Source organism: Rhamphochromis longiceps, linkage group LG5, assembly GCF_057381845.1.
Source record: "Rhamphochromis longiceps isolate RC_006_pf linkage group LG5, R_longiceps_female_GT1.1, whole genome shotgun sequence".
Taxonomy (NCBI): Eukaryota; Metazoa; Chordata; class Actinopteri; order Cichliformes; family Cichlidae; genus Rhamphochromis; species Rhamphochromis longiceps.
Genome location: NC_140561.1, coordinates 32,897,146 through 32,910,829, shown reverse-complemented (window position 1 = coordinate 32,910,829; position 13,684 = coordinate 32,897,146).

Below are 13,684 nucleotides of genomic sequence, written 5' to 3'. Positions count from 1 at the left end.
CTGTGTTGACCCCGACAAAGACTGTCAACATCCCCTTTCTGTGTAAGTTTGTAGTGGAATGAGCTCCAGCAGCTCAACTATGAACAAGATAAGAAATACAGGCGTGGGATAGACTGTTTCTTTCATCCATGTACAGTGTTAGGAAGGTTACTTTCAAAATGTATTCCACTACAGATTACAGAATACATGCCCCAAAATGTATTTTGTAACGTATTCCGTTACGTTATTCAATGAGAGTAACGTATTCTGAATACTTTGGATTACTTAATATATTATCGTGCTTTTTACAACTACATGAATGTACTATTGCTGTGATTTATTACTATTATTGAAGGTCCGCGGCTCCGAACCGTAGTAAAGGGACCTCTGGCTAATCTGTCGGGTTCCATGTCGGGGTCCATACAGGTGGATTTCTCTCAACCTGGAAACCTGAGTACAGCGGCAAAAGGATAGATTAACAGAATTGGGACGACAGACAGGCCAAGCTTTGGCTCAAAAAAGAAAAAAGACACAAGAAGCCATTGATTGTTTATTGGTTAAATGCGTTTCATGTCACCCAGAGGGCATTTGTGTAGATTTAGGGGACAAGGTCTAGAGCAGTTTGGTTATGAAAACAATGTCTGTGCGTGATGTCTGTTTATGGCTTAAGGCCTCGACTGGATTCTTTACTGTGCTTCACACAGACTGATAAGGAGCAGTGGTACAGAGTGAAAATGATGAATTAACGGTGTGAGTTTTATTTCGGAGCACCACATTTTTGTGATTGAGATTTAATTGAAGGAGAAACACACTGAAAAAAAAAAAGAAAAAAAAGGGGCCTGCCCTTACGTTAAATGCACGTAAGCATTTCGCGTGTATTTAACACAATTGCCTCAGGCTTTAAAGATCTGTACGAAATTCTGGTTTCCAGTGTGAGAGAAAAAGTCATGCAGTTATTAGAGCTAGGTTAATTGATCATTCTAAATTATCTGTGAATGTAAGTGTAAATGGTTGTTTGTTTCTACACTCAAAAAAGTCAACTAAGGCAGTTGTTTGATTAATTCAATAGACATTTGTCTATTTAACATGAACATATTGAGTTTAGGTTTTTAAATCATTATCAGTTGTTGGTTTAACATAAAATAACAAAAAGTTTAATGAACTAGATTTGCATTCTTCAGTTCAATTAAATGTAATTATTTTAAATCAACAACTCTAAAACCGATGCCTAGTGCGCATGCTCAAACTTCCCAAAAGTGAAGAGGCGGGAACGCGGAGAAGTTATATGTGTTCAGTGGACTGCCATTTCCCTCTGCGGAATCTTCCACAATACAGGTAAGTAATAAATAACTCAAAATATCTTAGTCAAACGAAGTTGTTTTGTCCATTAATTGTTTAACAATGTTTTTAATTCCAAATGTGTAAGTTGTCATTAGACAGCGGGAGTGGAGCAAATACAGTGAAAATCTGGTATTAGACGGTGCCAATCGGTACCGTCTAATACCTGATTTATAATCCGCTCTGGGTATATTTATACTATTATTAGCATTTCCACTTCATTGTTTTTCTTTTTTTTTTTTTTACCCGTTTTTGCAGTTAGTCTTATAGTGTTTTTAGCGGTTATTGATATGTTTAATTCAATATTTAACACGTTTGTAATTCACTTTCAAAGTAAATGAAGTTAGCTAAAGCTAGTATGGTTGTCTCATTGAACTTCTACCTAGCTCTGTTAGCATTCACTTTGGTTTTAAATGACGGTTATTGCAAGACATGGTCTTTGTTCACTTTTTTTTATTATCATTTGCATTTTTTCTTTCTTTCTTTCTTTCTTTCTTTCTTTCTTTCTTTCTTTCTTTCTCTCTCCTTTTATTTTAACCTCTGGGTGGTCTTGGGTCGATTTGTGGCTATTTTCAAATTTTGATTACCTGCCATTTGCACTGTGTTGAATGGAATATAGCGAAAGTCTGCAAAAAAAAGTTTGGTCACATTTACTGTTAAAATTTCAGTATGACTTCCGGAAATTAGCTTCAGTGGCTAAGCTACAGACAAACTTACACTATTGGTCTTAGTGGTCGATTTGTGCCCCATTGAAACCCATTATAAACGCTATTTTTCACGGCAAAAAAATGACGGTCAAATCGATCGTGATCGGTTATGTTTCCGTTTCCGTTTGCAGTACTGGCCTTAGAGTTGTAATTTTTTTATTTGTCCACCGGGTGGCGCCCTTGCTCCACATTTGACCCCGGGCTGGAAAACAGCGGGCTGCTTAAACAGACCTGCGGGAAACGAAGCCTCATTTCCGGCGTGCAGCAGCGGCTTCGCCCGCTGATCGGGCGGGACCATTTTCGGCCCCTAGGACCGTTTGAGGGTGCTTTTTTTTTTTTTTTTTTTAATCAACAGGAAATGACGTATTTGTTGTGACGTGGTACCGGACGTGTGTGTTGGAAAAAGGGGTCCGACGCAACATGCCCCGGTCATCGTCGGGAGTTAACCCGGGAGGATGCACTGATTTCGGCCTAGAGGAGGAGCATTTGCCGCCTGGAGACCATTTTCTGGTCCTGGAAAAAAAAAAAAAAGGCGATCGAAATGAAGGTTGGTGCCAATCTTTAGTCCATCTAAAGGCCTAATTATAATAACAATCAAATATTACTTCAAATGTTTTTTTTTTTAAATATTTCGTTTTGTTTTGGGGGGCTAAAAAAACGGTGCGCTCATGTAATTAAACTGCGATTAAAAGGGTTAAAATCCGCGAAATGTAATTAAAACTTGACATGAATATTTCAAGGAGAAGTAGGTCTAAAAGATTGGCTAATTTAAAGTGGAAAAAAATATTAATATATAAATTTTTTATAGCACTTTTTATGGCGTGGTCGATTTGTGGCTCTAAGACCAATAGTGTATGCATTTTTCTAGGACCTCCCAGAGGTTAAGCATTCGGCCTCTCACAGTAATGCAAGTTAAACTAGCATGTGCGATTTGCTAAATATTAGCTGTGTCCAAATTCAGGGGCTGCATCCTTCGAATTGACTTGATGCTAGTGCATGGGAAAAAGAGCATAAACACGAGGTCAGAGGAAAAGGCAATGGCGGATAGTTATGAAAATTGCCTGTGGGACCTTTACCGCAACTACCAGCATCTTTATTGCATAGTGTGAAACACTGCTATTACATTTGGCAACAGATTGGATATTTATCTGTGAATTTTATATTGCAAGAGGTATTTATATGTATTTGTATTTTTTTTATACATTTGCAACAAAGTAAAAAAAAATCCACTGTGGAATTTTTATAAAATAATTTTTTCTGTTTTCTTTACCATAGTAACACCACAAAGAAAGCTGACCCCTTTTTCTGATTGTTTGTGCCTCCTCTTTAATACATGGTAAGCCTTTTACCATCATATATTTTTTATGATAGTTTTATGATTTAATCAAAGTGAAAAAAAGGTGCCAATAAAACTATCCTTAAAACTGCTTTTCTTTTTTTCTTTCAGTGACTTGTATGTGGCAGTGCAAGCGTTGTTCCATCAGGGAGAGTAGTAGGTACAATTATTGAAACACTGTACAGGGCTCGCAAAATGGCTAGCCCGACGTCCCAGGGCTAGCGATTTTTCCAGTCGGGCTACCAAAATCTATCTCTGCCCTGCCCGTCGGGCTGTCATAAGAAGGAAAAATATATGTCAATGCTTCTGCATTCTTTCGGAAATGTAGCTGGGTAATTATGTCATTGGCATCGGTGAGCCACTGTCAATATGTGACATATTGAAATCGCGTTTGAATTTGCGCTTGTTTTTTGCTTTCACTTTGCAATCGCGCGACCTGTGTATAGAGAGCGACAGCACTGATCTGTGAGTGATGATAATTTGTGCACCAATTCCTCTGACATCGTCTTATCAATCGTTAGCTTACTATGCAAACATGACAAGTGAAATCTCCCGCAGCTTAAACATGTGAGAGGTTGATCGCGCAGACAATCGCTGAGTGTTATGTGAGTGCGTGTGTAAAAGCAGCAGGATATTAATTGTAGTTCTGCTTAGCCAAATAAGACAGGTCAGGGTGAAGAAGTGACAGCCAAAGAAAAGCTTACCACAAAACGGAAAAGTTATGACAAATCAGACTATAAGGCAAAAAGAAAGTGCAGCTTTATGGTTTCATGGACAAAAGAATTTCTGTGGCTGCAACATGATGAGCTAAATAACCAGGGCTGCACATAAGTGGTCCGCAGGTGCGCATTCGCTGTCAAAATAAAAAACGCGCACAAGATAAGAAGTTGCAACGCGTGTTTGCATACATAAGATTTTCTGGAGGAGGACATATTTGTTTAGAACTCTTAAATATGTTGAAGAAGCTCCTTTAAGCAATTACTTTGGTTTTCCTCCACCTCCAAAGAAATGTCAGAAGGAGTCCGAACCACAAAAGAAGCGCGAAAGTGATTGCAGGAGGTGAGCTGGCTTCAAACAAATGATGAACACACAGATGTGGTGCAGAATGTGCCGTGAAAATCCCACTCTAGCGGACAAAAACAGTGCCTTTTATATGGATGCAAACGTGCGTTGCAACTTCTTATCTGTTGCGCGTCTTTTATTTTGACAGCGAATGCGCACATGCGGACCACTTATGTGCACCCGTGTAAATAACATAATGTTCTGCCGGGTGTGTTGTTGGTTTTCCCTCGATTTCTGAGTCGACAAGCGCCTTTGTTACTGGGACCAGTCATTTTAAGAAAGGCCCCCATTAGAAATGGATTATTGCTCAGTCTGCAATATCTTTCCCAGAACAAACACCAATTGCAAATAATATACTAAAAATAAACCTGAAAAATCTGTTTAGAACAGCATACTGTGTTGCAAAGAGTGAACTACCACTGGTGCAATTTAGCAGTCTTTGCAAACTTCAAAAAGCAAATGGCCTAGATCTTGGTTCCACTTGCCTCTTACTTGTGACTTTAGTGGAAATTTCAAATTTAGTATCTGACACAGACTGATTCATGTCCTACACAGACAGCACTGATGTCTGCATGGTCTTCTAAAAGCAGCTTTAGTCAGCTTAGATGTGAAGTGAGTGAAATATACAGTTGCGTTTTTAATCAATGTATTTGTTCTCTATTGCAGATTGAGAAGGAGTTTCTGCGAATCACCACAAAGCCTCTGCTATCTACTTTCTTTGCCGAGCTTGACCAATACGCGCCACGCTTAATGGAAATCTTTCTGACCAAAGGAGGGACACGTGGAAAGAAAATAAGAGGTCTCATGCTTGCCATCTCCAAGGTTTGTATTAGGATTGAGTAGACTTTGTCATAGGCAGCAAAAATAACTTTTATTTGGAGATGAAGTTGTCAATTTTGTTTCGGCTTAACAATTGGTACATGCCAGGTTCTAACCTAAAGAATAATTATGCAAGTTAACTGATTACCCTAGCTTTAAGAAAAACAGACTGGTTTTGGCTCATATTATCTCCTCCTCCTCTCCAGCATGACAACATCCATACCAGACGAGCATGCATCTTGAAGTCTTTGTGCATCCACCTAAACGAAGACTATGAGAAGTTAATAAAGGAGTACTTGGTGAGCCATTGTGACAGCATGTTGTCTGTAACATTCTCATACAAATTGTGACGTTGCCTCAAATGCAAATCATTAAAATTAAAATTTTGAGATTAGCAACAAGACACCTGGTATTGGGGAAAGGATGTCTTGAATACCAAACAGTATTAAGCGTTGCAATAAAGAATTTCTGGAATTTGGTATTGGAAGGAAAGAAATTTATGCCTACTTAAACTTGATACACAAACATACAATGCATTTAACATGCATCAAGACTATATTGCTTTTGAATCTGTACTTGGATTAAAACAAGTCCTGTTGTTTTTTCATTGTTATGGTCATCAGTATTTGTAAATAGAAATGTCTATGAACTTTGAGCTGTTTAGTACTAACACTTCTATACCTGTTTTATTTTAGCAGCTGAGTTAGCCTTTTCTCGAGTCCTGTCCCCCTAAGTTACTCTTGCTACGTCCGACAAACAAATGGTTTCCTCTGCGCACCAATGGGTACCCGAATGTGCGAGCAGACATGCTTCATAATGTTCGGTACATTTACCTGGGAATGGGGCCATACACACTGTTTAATCCATTCACGTTGTTTTTGACTTTGTGAATGGAAAGAACACAACTCCTCCAGACACAATCTCTCGGCATATCGGTGGGCACACCGCTTCTCCATCTTGCTTGAGGTTAATGTTTGTCAGACACAGTAACGGTTGCTATAATGTGTAATTGGACAATGGCCCTTTCGGGGGAGGGGCCGGTGAGAGGTCAATTATGCCACCTCTTTTGACATGAGAGGTGTATTTTATAATTTATGTATTGGAGTAATTACTAACAACTACTTTAGTGGTGTAATTTTCTGTTTATTACTTTGACTACTTGGATTTTATGAACAGCATAGAAACAGTTGTTTAAACAATCTCTTAAATTTTACTTTGTTGTCTTATACTTTTTCATGTAGGATACGGACAGCGAGGCAAAAAGCTGCATGGAGCAAACTGTGATGGGGGTGTACGTCATCCAGAAGGAGGGTGCTGAACCTGAAGATGACCCAGAGGACGTTGGTGTCGTGATTGAGGGTGTGGAGGCTAACACTGATTTGGGTAACATTGCACAAGCATGTGCTCTGTTGTTTGGACTCATATACCGTTTGAACCTGAGCTACCCACCAGAACTTAAATGCACCTTTGAAGTCCTCCAGAAGATACTTTTAAATCTTGATGGACAAAAGCTGTCTTCAAAGGTACAGTTTCTGAAAAACAAGCTTATGGGGTGAGAGCACTTGAAAATGACTGATAGGTCTTGAATGGTTCATTGGTGCAATGGTGATTTCCAATATATAATGTTAATATTTGAGTTGTTTATATTTTTTTTCTTTCATTTAAAACATTTTTTTTTAAGTTTTTGGATTCTCTCTGTTGGGCAATTCACCTTTTATACAGCACTGCAGATGATTTTTGTTTGTCCTTATATAGATGGCTCAAAATGGATCAGAAGTACTGACAGAAGTACTATGTTGTGTTTATGTATCAAGGTCCTGTAAAGTTTAAGACCACTGCCACCTGTTAAGTTCACTGTATTATTGTTTCCATTTTGCTTGCTAGCATGTTTTAAAACACAGCAAAACTATATTGCTAGCTGTGGAGGACTGCAACCAAAATTAAAAAAATAAATACAGAAATATAAAAATTGGTCAAACTAATAATTATTTCAATGAGATACACCAAACAAATATAGATTTTCATCACCTATGGAATTTTTTGTTGTTGTTGTATTGCCCCCAAAATATTTCTAATTATTTTTATTTTATTTTTCCAAATTCACACAATTCGATTTTGTCACGTTTTAACTTGCCAAGTGGGAGATGTATTTTTATCTTTTAGTTTAATTTTTTAAAATGCAGTCGATATATTGAGCAAATTTTGCATCTGTTTTTAGTTGTGGAAGCTTTGGTTCCAACATATTACCTATGTAAATAAGTATTCTAACATTTTACCTTTTGAAGTATATGCTTGCAGGTGTACAAAAATGGTAAGCTTTTATATTGTCCACTAAATCCAGTTAATAAAGATAATGTTATCATAATCTGATTGTGACTTTTTTTGTAAAGTAGTGGGTTTCTAAATGTGTAACAAATGTAAACAAATCTAATTGAAATAATTTGGTTGAAATGAGTGAGATCATTGCCTTGATTAACAAAGTAGTTGTTGAAACAACAAGATTTAATTCTGTTTTCCTAAACTTTTTAAATTGTGTAGAATGAATTAAAACAAATTTCACTCTACATACTTACATTGATTTGAAGTGATTTATTTAAGTATAGTATGTTGATCCAACGTAATCTGATTACATTAAACCACCAAATGCTAAATGTGTTGGTTTGACATGATCGAAAAGGGTTTATTGTACTTGGTTAAATTGTGTGCAAAAAGGGTGCCATGATTAAATTGTGTTCATCCAACAACAGATTTTTTTGAGTGTATGTGATAGACTGGTGACCTGTCCAGGGTGTACCCTGCCTGGTAACCTATCACTTCAGGGTTATTTCCCAGCCCTGCTGCAACCAGGATAAAGATAGGTGGATGGTAGTTGTTGTAGATCCATTCAATTTTTATGGTAACCAGGATCTAGACTTTGTTGAACCGTATGTAATATGAAGACAACATGTGGTATTTAAGTGACCAAGTAGTATTTGGATAAAAGTTATTGAATAGTGTTGAAATAAAATGACAGAATGGTGAAGGATTAAAATATTCCAGGAGCTCAACTTACTCCATCTGAACATGTTTCAATTGTGTTTTATGAACACAAAATGCACAGGTTTACTGAATATGAAAAGGTTGTGTTGATTTAACTCAGTTGTTTAAGTTTCTGCCAAAGCAAAACATTTGTGTGCAACCAGTGTCCACTATTGAATCAAGTAAATCCAACATGTTTTTTTTTCAGTGCAAAAAGGAGTTACAGTACCTGTATTCCTACACAATATTGTCCAGGGAGGGAGAAAAAGTTTCTGGTGACGTTTTGGTTGATTTTGGGGTTTTGCTTAACACTAGGTTTATTTTATTAGTGAGGTTTGGATTGTTTTCTTTCTCTAAGAGAGAGAAAGATGGTTTTATGCTTGGACATGTTTGCAACGGGCCCCGTTTTTTGTTACAGTGCACTGAAATAAGAACATCTGAGAGGTGTGATCCACTGGTGGTGATATTTTGGTATTTTGTGAGTTCCTGATTTAACAAATCAGCTCTTTAATCCAGGCCTGAGAGATTGAACTTTAAAGCGCTATAAAATATTCTTACTGGAAACAGTCGCAAAGTGTTTTTCTCCATGATTATAATGGGCTCTGGAGAAATTCACTTATATGGGACATTGATCACATGAGAAGTCCTGAGCCTAAAAGGATTGCAGCGAGTCAATCCAGTCCAAAAAAACAAGGAACTGTTTTCCTTTAAAATTATGACGTCATCTTGCTGGTGATGGATGCTCCAATAGGTTGCGCGTGAGACTCCATTATCAGCAATATCTGGTATGAATGTGTGTGGATGTATGCATGTGACTGGACTGTGATGGACTGACGACTAAAAGTTTTAACTGACTTGATACTGAGACAAAAACGGTGCCGACTTTAGGATTAGTAAATGTCCACAAACAATTCACCCAGCCTGTAGAAGAAGGGTGGATGTTTTGTCTTGCTTTGTTTTGTTTTTACAGGAACAGAAGGATGACAGAGACTAAAGGGGGAGACTGTAGCTTCACATGAGTGTGAACTGCAGACTTAACCCTTTGGTTGCTAATTTTGAGTTACTGATGTTTGCATTAAGAATTTTTTTATTATTATTAGCTGTTTTAATTAAGGTATCACATTATATTGTTGGGAATGTTAAATGCTAGAGTGAAGAAAAGCTTTGATTTCACTCATGACTGAACATGTTATTATTAACCATAGCAGGCCACTGTAAAGAGTCAATTAACTTTTATAGAGGAAAAAAGCCAAAAAAACTCTATTAATATCTATGGATAACAGGGAGATGGTAGACTTGTCACATTCAAAATGGAGATATGTAATAATAAACACTGGTCCCCATCATTTAGGTGCTTTCTTGAAATAGTCAGCAATTTAAAAGTAGGATAGAACCGACAGGGGCATGTGCTGAGAGGTGGTGCTGCACAAGAACAAGAGCAAAATAAAGAAAAATTATTGTGTTTAGCTTTGATAAATTAAAATTAAAATGTGCCATTACACTCAGAGGATCAATATGAAATTCAATATATGCTAATTTTGTATGAAGTACATGACTGATAGCTGTTCTGTCTTGAGCTTTTGTTTTTACAGCACCCACTTGACCACACCAACAGTTTCTCACCACCAAAAGGGGGTACTTGCAAAGAATAGGGAGGAATATCATCAGAAGTGGGAAAGGTAAGCCCCGATGGGGGTGATAACACCATTAATTTCACGTATGGTCAAATTCTTGAAATTTGACCCCAAACATGAAAAATTCTTCAAACATTTAGAGACAGAGTGGAGTTCTAGATAAACATAATGTAGCAAACCACATAGGGATGGAGCGTTGGAATCAATAAGATGGTGAAATAACACGCAGGAAAAATGTTGATCATGTTGATTATGTTTATTCCAGTGTGCAGAGATTGGCTAATCTGACCAGGAAATGTTATAAAATGGATTGTCGGAACAGTCAGCGTTAAAGTCACCTTTGACAGTCCAGACTAAGATGGCGTTGGACATCTTCAGGGCGGAAAAGGGTTGGTGTGACCAAGGTGTGGTTTGGCTTGTTGTATGTATACAGGGAGTGCAGAATTATTAGGCAAATGAGTATTTTGTCCACATCATCCTCTTCATGCATGTTGTCTTACTCCAAGCTGTATAGGCTCGAAAGCCTACTACCAATTAAGCATATTAGGTGATGTGCATCTCTGTAATGAGAAGGGGTGTGGTCTAATGACATCAACACCCTATATCAGGTGTGCATAATTATTAGGTAACTTCCTTTCCTTTGGCAAAACGGGTCAAAAGAAGGACTTGACAGGCTCAGAAAAGTCAAAAATAGTGAGATATCTTGCAGAGGGATGCAGCAGTCTCAAAATTGCAAAGCTTCTGAAGCGTGATCATCGAACAATCAAGCGTTTCATTCAAAATAGTCAACAGGGTCGCAAGAAGCGTGTGGAAAAACCAAGGCGCAAAATAACTGCCCATGAACTGAGAAAAGTCAAGCGTGCAGCTGCCAAGATGCCACTTGCCACCAGTTTGGCCATATTTCAGAGCTGCAACATCACTGGAGTGCCCAAAAGCACAAGGTGTGCAATACTCAGAGACATGGCCAAGGTAAGAAAGGCTGAAAGACGACCACCACTGAACAAGACACACAAGCTGAAACGTCAAGACTGGGCCAAGAAATATCTCAAGACTGATTTTTCTAAGGTTTTATGGACTGATGAAATGAGAGTGAGTCTTGATGGGCCAGATGGATGGGCCCGTGGCTGGATTGGTAAAGGGCAGAGAGCTCCAGTCCGACTCAGACGCCAGTAAGGTGGAGGTGGAGTACTGGTTTGGGCTGGTATCATCAAAGATGAGCTTGTGGGGCCTTTTCTGGTTGAGGATGGAGTCAAGCTCAACTCCCAGTCCTACTGCCAGTTTCTGGAAGACACCTTCTTCAAGCAGTGGTACAGGAAGAAGTCTGCATCCTTCAAGAAAAACATGATTTTCATGCAGGACAATGCTCCATCACACGCGTCCAAGTACTCCACAGCGTGGCTGGCAAGAAAGGGTATAAAAGAAGAAAAACTAATGACATGGCCACCTTGTTCACCTGATCTGAACCCCATTGAGAACCTGTGGTCCATCATCAAATGTGAGATTTACAAGGAGGGAAAACAGTACACCTCTCTGAACAGTGTCTGGGAGGCTGTGGTGCTGCTGCACGCAATGTTGATGGTGAACAGATCAAAACACTGACAGAATCCTTGGATGGCAGGCTTTTGAGTGTCCTTGCAAAGAAAGGTGGCTATATTGGTCGCTGATTTGTTTTTGTTTTGTTTTTGAATGTCAGAAATGTATATTTGTGAATGTGGAGATGTTGGTTTCACTGGTAAAAATAAATAATTGAAATGGGTATATATTTGTTTTTTGTTAAGTTGCCTAATAATTATGCACAGTAATAGTCACCTGCACACACAGATATCCCCCTAAAATAGCTAAAACTAAAAACAAACTAAAAACTACTTCCAAAAACATTCAGCTTTGATATTAATGAGTTTTTTGGGTTCATTGAGAACATGGTTGTTGTTCAATAATAAAATTATTCCTCAAAAACACAACTTGCCTAATAATTCTGCACTCCCTGTATTTCAAGATGATATGGCTCTGGATGGACCAGTTAGAATTAGAATTAGAATTCAACTTTATTGTCATTGCACATGCACAGGTACAGGGCAACGAAATGCAGTTTGCATCCATCCAGAAGTGCTTTAGTGATATAGATATATTACAATATATATTAGCAATAATATAGATATGTGAGTATATTACCAGTGCATGGAAGGAGGACAGACTCATTAAATGAGGAGAAGGAATTTTCTGGGATTGAAGATCCTCTGGGTGAGTGGTTGACTAAAAGCATGCATAAAATAAAAGCTATTTTTTGTTATTGATTGGTAATAGATTTATAATTGGCCACATTTACAGCTGTATTGACTTGTTGTGGACGCAGTCTACTTCATGTTCAAGCACTCTAATTAACTGATTGAACATAGAGACATTAAAGGAAGAATATGCAGCGCCACCCTGTCAGATGCCAGTGACGGTGGGGCTCAGTGATGAATCGGGTGAGCTGCATTCATGGATGAATCAAAACATAGATTCCCCTGCTGTGGTCAGTGAGGGCAAAACAGGGGGAAATAAAATTTAAAAGAGGCATTTATAAACGTTTATGTGTGAAGTTTATAAACGGGATAAGAAGGGGGTGTTTTACTGTTATTTTAGCATCAGCATTATTGTTACATCAGAATCATATAACAAGCATTGCATTAAACATTTATTGAAGCTATTGACATTACATTAACATTTGTATTACAGTAATTGTTATAACCTCAGGTTAATCTTCTATTTACAGGTGTCAGAATAGTCATATGATCTTTCATTGCAGGTGTAACCATGATCATCTTTATACATATTGCAGTTTGTTGCTCATTATAGAGTTGTGCTCAAGTTAATAAGGGTTAAAAGCTACAGTCAGCGCGATGTCTGGCTGATCTATGGAGTGGAGTGACTTCGAGCATAGAAGGCCGGACGCGCTTACATAACACTGATATCATGTTATTCTTTGTGATCTTTTATTCAGTTATATCGTTTGTTAAGTTTTAATTAGTGGCAGTTAATTAAACAACATTCATTTTATATTACATACCTGATTCAGAGCATTACACACAGATCAACTTAACAATCTGCAAAACCTTGTAGCTGCAATGTTGTGTCTCCATAAGGGACAGTTGGCTCCAGGAGATAGGTGGGAGTCAGTGCCTGTCCTCGAGAAGGAGAGAATGTTCCTTTGCTGTGTCAAAAGTAGTCAACAAGTTCATATTGAAGTGAAGTTCATATTAATACAGGTTTTGTTTCTTGGCAATTCTGCGGACGTAGGCTCTGGGCGGAGCCAGGAGTTGAACAGATCTAACATGACAATTAAATTGATTTCATTCCCTGGCACAGGATGACAGGACTGGAGCAATGACACTGGATGGGAGAAGGACTCATACTTTCTGAGATACGAGGTCACTAACCTTTTCTTTTAATTTTCTAGCTCCGTTGAATTGACACAAGGTACCGAAGCATTCGGGCACGCACATCCAGACTGTGCAACAGCTTTTTTCCACAAGCCATCCGTCTCCTCAGCAAAAAGGGACTGACTGATAAACACGCACACACACACATACACTAACATTATCACTCAGCTTAACTCAAATACCTCAAAACATTGAGACTGGACTGACTAACCAACACAAGCGCAAACACACTGACCTACACCACCAAACCATCGCACACACCAACCTGTAAATGCTCTTTTGCACAATATTATTACTAGATATATATATATATATATATATATATATATATATATATATAGATATATATATATATATATATATATATAG